The following is an 8,035-nucleotide window of genomic DNA, read 5'->3' as shown; positions in this document are numbered from 1 at the left end:
CTCAGTTTTAGGAAACTGGACATGGGGAAAAACAGGTAAGCTGCTCACTGTCTAGTGAGCTACAGCTCCATGTCTGGGGATGCACAAAGTCACTCCTAGTAACACCAATGCTGTGGTATCCCCTTCCATCTGGAGAGCTGCTGAAGTTATACATGGGGCAGGATCAGAACCTTGGGCATGGAACAGTAACTTGTTTTTTTTCAGCAAGAAAACACGTTTGTTCAGTTTGACTGCCCTGACAGGACAGAAGCTTCTCAGTAGAAGCTGTGTGTGTGTAACAGTTCGTTTGGATACATGTCCGGAATAAAGACAAGTGGCAGAAATATTCAAACGCACAAAATATCTTTTATTACAGTGAGAATAATAATAATAGTAATAAACTTAGCAAGAGGAATTAAAAACTAAAAAGGATACAAAATAACTACCTTATCGGGTGGCATTAAAACAAATACTACGAACAGCATTTAATACAGTATTAACTAGTGAAAAGGGATACCAAAAAAGGATCTTAACACAATATTATGGATAACACAATATTGGTTAGTAAAAAGGGAAACTAAAGGAAAAATACCATAAACATAAAAGGGGAATTAAAGGAACACTAAAAGGATATTAAAAAGTTTGTTCTCTCAGTTGCTTCCTCTCAATAAACTGTGCTTACCCACACAGACAGGCCAGGGCTGCCAGGATCTGCAGCAGCTGGTCGGTGCCCGTGCTTAGCGGGCGTCCCGGTGGAACAACACAGTCTCCATGGCAGGATGAGGATCGCTCACCCCAGCAGTCCCGACACCCCATTTTATCAGCTCTACATTGCACCACGTAGGGCCAGTACCCAGTATAAGGTGATGCCTGAGTGGCAGCCAAACCCCGCCTGATCATCACCTGATAGCAACAGTCTGTGCGTGCCCTGCTGTAGGGCAAGGGGCCAGCGACCCCTGCCCACAGAATCTTCCTCCCATCATCATCTTTCTCACCCCTATGTATGACCTCTACCATTGTGTTTCAAGGGTAGATGTATCTATCTTGCAATATGTAGCAAAACCAAGGAAGAACTCAGCTCTGATAATAGGGGATATCAAGCTGACTTGCTAAAAAGCACAATGGACCTTACAATTCGCTTGTGCCATGAAGTTACATTGTACCATACTCAGCTGGTTTCACATCCTAATATGATTCCTTTCTCACGCCTCTATGCTCCATTGATCATCTAATTCAAAAGTACCCCCCTTACATGTGCTCTGTCCTCAGCTCCCACGGGGACCACAAGATCATCAGTTTGGAGGAGGCTTTTGGCAAAGCACAGCGTGTTTTTCCCAAAACTCTAAAAGAGGTGAAAAACCATGAAGCTGTGCTGGATCGAAGCATAGCAAACCTGCTGGAACAAGCCTCTGCAAAGGAGTTCTTTAGAGTACAAACAACGCTTGAAAAATAAGACCTGGAAATGGACAATACAACACCACCTGATCAAGTCACTGTAACAAATTAACAGCATATGCAGAGTCAGTAATAACATTCAAAGGTTGATTAGGAAATAACTGAAAAGCAAGGGTTACAGCTCGATGTTCCACAATTTGAGGAGAATTTTCTTGATGAACAATTTGATGCTGCCATCCAAATTTTATTTCCACACTACCGCAGCTTTACCTGTCTTCCTCAAGACTGTAAGACCATCTAGGGGCTCTTCTTTTTTTTTTTTTTTTTTTCCACTGTGGTTAAAGGGCACTTTGTGAGAAGGTGTTAACAATCCTAGATGACCTATGGTACAAGGTTCCCCTGTTATCCCTTTGGGAATTCCTGGTCAGGCTTTGTCTCCACATATGAGAAACAGACCAGAGGGCAATTTTCTTGCAACAAATCCCAACTGCCTGTACACTGCCGCATAACTGTACAAAACGACTTTGTCAGGGGTCTGAGGCTGCTATAAGGCTGGCCTCACTGCCATTTAACAGAACTCCTACCAGACAGGTAGGAAAAGGCTGCTCGGGCCATGCAAGCAAGGCACAAAAGGTGGTTTGATTCAAGGCCTTCATTAAGGTGACCCAGACATTGCACTCCTTCTTATGGACTAATGAATGATAAGAAATTTGGCCGTGGAACCCAGCTAAAGCAGTTTGCATTTCATATATGTTTGTCAGACACCACTCAAAGTAATGAGAGTGTACAGGTACAGCAATGTGAGCTGGATCTCTGCCAGTACTCTCTATGCATCTTCCTCTAGTCTTAATGGTGATTTGAGCTATGTGCTCAAACAATCCAGGAGCAGGTTTTTGACAAAAGGAACTCTGTGATATGCAAAAATGAAAAATTAGACAATTTGACAATGATCAATGTGTGAAACAAATTTAGAATGTAAAGCTTGCTCTACTTGTTGGATGGTTCAAACTGCTCTGTTAGTCAGTTCTCTCAGTCTGTTCCCTCAGTTCCTGAAAATTGTCAGAATGTTTGAGCAGGTCAAATAGAGGTGCCAGGTGGGTGTTTGGCAATTTCAAGTACGATGTAATCTAATTTAAAGACTTTAATAGCTACTGTATGTCAGTAAGAGTTTTGACATTAATACCCAATTGAACTGGTTGAGGAATGACTGCTTTTTGTGTACGTGAACCCTAAATATTTCCAGGGTACCTCTCACTGCACCGTGTCAGGAGAAACTACTAGGCCAAAGAATTGTAGACTCTTTCTGGTTTCAGTGTCCAACACACCCAGCTGATCCTCAGTGGCTACAGCCAGCAGAAATATCATTTATATAATGACAACAAAAGACAGTCAGAAAATTGCATTAGTACAGAAAATAATGTAGGAATCATAAATGACTGACAAATTATAGAAAAGCTCTTCATTCCATGGGAGAGGTTTTCTGTGGATAACGCTCGAAAGGTTCTGCACGAATAATAGATGGAACTGAAAATGCAAATTTTTCTCTATTACTGGGGTCTAACTGGATTGTGAAAAAACAACTTGTCAAATTAATAATAACAATGGGTTATTCAGCACAGAAGGGGTCAATAAACCAATGCTTACATGGTTACCATGACTGCACCAACTCGTCTGAGATCATACAACAGTCGTCATTTCACAGATTTTTTCTTCAGCACAAAGACGGGGTAATTAAAGGATTCTGAGATGGTTCAATGTAATCAAGCTGCTCTTTAACAAGCTGTTGCAGGGCCAACAGCTGTTCTCTAGGTAGGAGCCATTGCTTAAGTCACACAGAAAACTCTGAGCAGTACCTCCTAGTCTCACAACCCAAACCCCTGGCATGACTACAGAAGTTTGTTTGTTTGGACAATTAACAGCAAGCTTTGATTATCACAAAGAGTACAGGTTAGGTGTGGATGCTGGGCAGAAATCAGCAGTGATCAAAAAACTTGTGGTGCATCAGTAGAACCAAATTTCTCATTTCGACACTCACGAAACTCTGCTTGGGGAACATAACTCACAAAAAGTATAAGGTGGGCTATTTGTGTCTCTTTTAGAAATTATCAGTGGTGGATAAGGTATGAAAACTACAGTAACACGAACAAAAGGTCTTGCAAATGTGCCATTAGAACAACCGATTAACAAGGCACTTAACTTGTGTTGTCTTCGTACAATCCTAAACATCCACTAGTCAAATTATGCAAGCAATACATCTGGTAGGAAACAAGCAGTAGTCACAAGTAGTGAGGCTATTTTGCTGAGAACACAGCTGCAATGGGCAGGGCATGTCCCAAGGATGAAGGAGCAGCTGCCTCCCCAAGATCATGCTTTACAATGAATATTGCCACCAGCTGTTGCATGGGAGGGGTTTTTAAGAGAATATATAAGGACTCTTTAAAACAACACTTCAGCTCTGGCACACTGATCAACATAACTGGTCTGCTCTGGCCTCCAGCCAGGAGGCCTGAAGACACACTATCCACTGTAGGGGGCGGGTCAAGGTGGCACAGAGGATGTGCCCAGGTACAGAGCCCAAGGAGCATGCCCCAGAGTTAGTAAGCTGGTTGGCTAAGAAAGTCGCATGGTATGTAAGGATAAAAGAGCGCGCGAGTTTGAATAAATTCTCTTTGACCACACCATCGCACGAGGAGCATCAATCATTCCTTGTTATACAAGGGTCCCATGCTACATATGGCGATCCGAAAGGGACAAATTTAGCTTATATTAAGCGAGATATTTCACCCTGGATCAGGTATATAAGTGGTAGTTTCCGGTTATCAGGTCTATTAGTTTGACTTGGGAATCTTTGACCACAAAAAAAACCCAAAAACAAAAAAAAAAACCAAAAAAAAACAACAAACAAACAAACAAAAAAAAAAACACAAAAAAACACACAAAAAACCCCCACGTTTCTAGCAAATTTGTCACAAGTGGTAACTGATTCAAAAAACCATTCCTTTACCATTCTCTGTCACCCTGAGGATGCCCAGAAACCCCTCTTTCCCATCATGGTTTTAAGCAGTGCACAGACTATTCAAACTCACTGCTGGGCTGTACCTCCTCAGGAGATGCAAAATACCTCGATGAAGTATCAGACAGCCATAATACATCATTATGCAGAGGACACATTAATAACCACGGCCACAAGAAATGAACTGCTAATTGTTCCTGCTGTTTTAACCAAAACTGCCCAAGGTGCAGATCTTCAGGTTGTTTCAGGAAGAATCCAACAACCACAATTCTGGACTTGCCATGGACAAGACAACACAGCAAAAAAGCTCTACACAGGTGACACAGCTCGAGGTAAAAAACATTTGTGTTTACAGGAGTTGCAGAAACCTCAGAGAACTACCAGTTGCTTAAAACCGGTTTTAGCCATAAACAGAGGGGACCTACACCCTCTCCTTGTGTTGCTAGGGGAGAACTCCAACTTAAAGTCTGACGAATTGCTAGCTGCTGAGGCAAACCAAATGTTAGAGAATTATACCGAGGTAATGAAAAGCAAACAAATCAGAAGAGATCCTGAAAGGCAAATCTGCCTAATTTTTGTTTCCAGCAGGTATGAAGCATTGCAGCTTTGTTTCAGTGGGATCAAACTGAGAGAAGCCGCTGTTAGTTCTAAAACAGCTCTTTCAGTCATACCCCACCACCTAAATCTGTGTAAGTTGCTATTGAGTTTGTAAGCTTGTCATTTAGGGCAGAGCATGACTGAGGATCTGGACAGAAGAAATCCTGCCTTTACCAACATTCCAGCTTTGAAAGGACAATTTGGATAGGATGACAGCTGAGGACGCTGGATTTCAAGATGCCCTGGCAAGTTTTGGTGGTAATATTTTAATCCATCTCCTTAAGCACAGATTGTGGCAGAAATCAACAGTTTACCTTTAAAGACCACACCAGATGCAAAACTGAACCAATGAAAGGCCTCAGGGCCTTCACACATGCATCTAGGAAAGCACGATATGCTGCAGAAGACTTAAAATAAATCCTGCCACAGAACAGTGAGAAAACTACAAGCCATGAACTAAGCTTTTGTATAGTTCTGGACTGATTGTCATTACCTTGGGAAAATTTTAAAACAATCCTTTGATGTTATGATTGTGCTCATTATGCTATGAGGTTGATAATCTGTTTTGAAAGTTAATTTCCTTGAGATATTGTTAACCCTTACCTGTTTTTTGAAATGCGTTCTAGTTGGTTCCTGTGAGTTACAAAAGGTATGATTTGTATACAAATGCACACAAAATCACATCCTGACCTGCCACAGCCAATGACTGACAGAAACCGAAAAGCTGCTAAAGCAGCAATGTTTAACACTATACCCAGAGTTTTAAGGCAAGCAATTGCTTCATTCATTCTCCATCAGAATACAGGTTCTCTAAGAGACCATTCAAATAACAATCAATAAAGCTACATCATCAAAGTATGCCACACTGTCAGGAAACCACCCTAGGGAGTTAATAGCAAATGAGGCTTGGCGATCAGAGATATACATTTTTGAATTGGACATATTGAAATTGTACATACAAATAGATATACAGTCACAAAACATAACTGCTACTACATTCACTAGACAAAACATAAAAGTGTAAAACACATGAGTTACTTGCTTAGCAAACCTTTGGTACTCTAAAATGGATTAACATTAAAATTAAGCTGTTACTTCCTATGAAATAGGAAAATTCTCACATCAAGCATTTCACACTAATCCATAAAACAGTAAAAACACATATTGAAAAACGTGCTAAGTTTAAACAAAAGGGGGGAGAACTGGTGTAACCTGTAAGAACATCTGTATAAAGCCATGTATGTTATCAATTTTTGAGTTGTGACAGTGCTGAAAGAAGCAGGTCTGAAAAGCAGCACACACCTCAGGCGTTTGTTTCTCCCAAGTTGCTAATCATAGTAAGATTTGATTTCAGGACGATGGATGAGATTCCTAGGGTTGTGACATGGAGAGAAAGCTATGCCTAAAAGTTATAAAAAAGAACTCAAGCAGGTTTCTTCCAGGTGTGTAAAACCCTATTCAAATATGTGACCACAGCAGCAGGAACCAGAGCAACGCAGAAGTTTGGAAAAGAGTTATGTTTTTAAGTTTACATTAAGAAATGACCAACGTGGTGAAAAGCAGTCTCTGGAATGTGTGTGTGTGTGTGTGTTCACGTGTGTGTTTAGTGTGCGGTGGCCACCGATGTATGATATGAGTGTGTGAATGAAAATAGTTGTGTGACTGGTCAAATAATAAAAAACAAACACCTCACAAATAACATTACCTCAGCCACAGGTCGCTTTTAAGAAATTGTAGTTTGCTAAGATTACCCTGTTCTTAAATAAAGTTTGAAATCCCCAGTTATTAAAAAACCCTCAGATTAAAAGGTTATAAGTTTATACACAGTTAAGATAAGCCCCAAGTTAATAAAGTAATTATCCAAGTTGCACTACCCTATAGGAATATAAGAAGGTTTTTAAAAAAGGTTTACATTAGAGTTAAGAAACTGAGCAAGCAATGTGCCAGGTCACTGCGAAGCTTAGTAGTTTTATAATGTTCTGATTGTTAAAATTGTTGTTTGCATTGTTGTTTGCATTTTTGTTCATACTGTTTTTGTGACTTCTTAATATAATTAAAAGAGGGGATGTGTAGGGGGCGGGTCAAGGTGGCACAGAGGATGTGCCCAGGTACAGAGCCCAAGGAGCATGCCCCAGAGTTAGTAAGCTGGTTGGCTAAGAAAGTCGCATGGTATGTAAGGATAAAAGAGCGCGCGAGTTTGAATAAATTCTCTTTGACCACACCATCGCACGAGGAGCATCAATCATTCCTTGTTATACAAGGGTCCCATGCTACAATCCACAACACTGCAGATGCCCTTGAAAAGGCACGCAGGATGGCCTTGACAGTCTGCAAGGGTCTCCCTGCAACGGGCTGAACAAGCAAGGCAGCAACATAGACAATTCCTGATTTAAACCCTGGACAACACAGAAAAGCTCAAACGACCCTCACTACTGCCATAGCAGATGCAAATGCAATTATTTGATGGTCTAAGGACCCCACCCCGGCACTAGCCTGCATCATTGCATCAAGGATAGTACTTTTTGACAGTCTATATTGGCATTATCTCTGGTTAATTGTGTAACTAGCAGCTTCTATAACTGAGTGTCAAAAGTTTGTTTCTCTACAGCATCTTGCAGCTCTTCCACGAATTGTAAGAATGGTTCCCGGGCACCTGGATGCATGGTTGTGCACCATGCTCTGGGCTCTGCTAACTCTGCAGCCTGCACTAATGCTTGCTGGCTTATGGTTTTTACTTGCTCCAAAACTAGCAGTCTCCTGTGCAGCTCACACAGCTAAGGAACAACACCAGTGGAAAAACTCCACCTGAGATTCAACCTCCACAATCTTCATACAGGGTTGAAATAGAACACCAAATTTCTGTAAGAATCTCTTATTCAACCTCAGTGCTAACATCTTCTTAAAATCTCGACACCGACGGAAAGTATTTTTAAGTTTACACAGTTACACATTCATGTAGCTTTTCTCTTTCACACAGTTTTTTCCAGTCACACTTAGGTGGCCACCTCAGACACTCGACAGTCACACACACATTTCAAGTAGTCATTGGCT

At 41.2% G+C, this 8,035-nt stretch overlaps 1 long non-coding RNA gene and 1 pseudogene across 1 annotated transcript in view; one reads left to right on the top strand and one right to left on the bottom strand.

Annotated features, from left to right (window-relative positions):
* LOC135405253 (zinc finger protein 850-like) overlaps positions 1-8,035 on the top strand; it is a 259,075-nt pseudogene that overhangs the window by 238,104 nt on the left and 12,936 nt on the right.
* Positions 321-8,035, bottom strand: part of LOC135405723 (uncharacterized) — a 267,008-nt gene continuing 259,293 nt past the window's right edge. Inside the window, exon 2 of the long non-coding RNA XR_010425981.1 lies at positions 321-1,238. This is a non-coding gene — a long non-coding RNA (uncharacterized LOC135405723). The remainder of the gene's footprint in view (positions 1,239-8,035) is intronic.

Source organism: Pseudopipra pipra, chromosome W (genome assembly GCF_036250125.1).
Source record: "Pseudopipra pipra isolate bDixPip1 chromosome W, bDixPip1.hap1, whole genome shotgun sequence".
Classification (NCBI taxonomy): Eukaryota; Metazoa; Chordata; class Aves; order Passeriformes; family Pipridae; genus Pseudopipra; species Pseudopipra pipra.
Note: the sequence above shows the minus strand (reverse complement) of the source record. Positions and strands in the feature narration are given on the sequence as shown.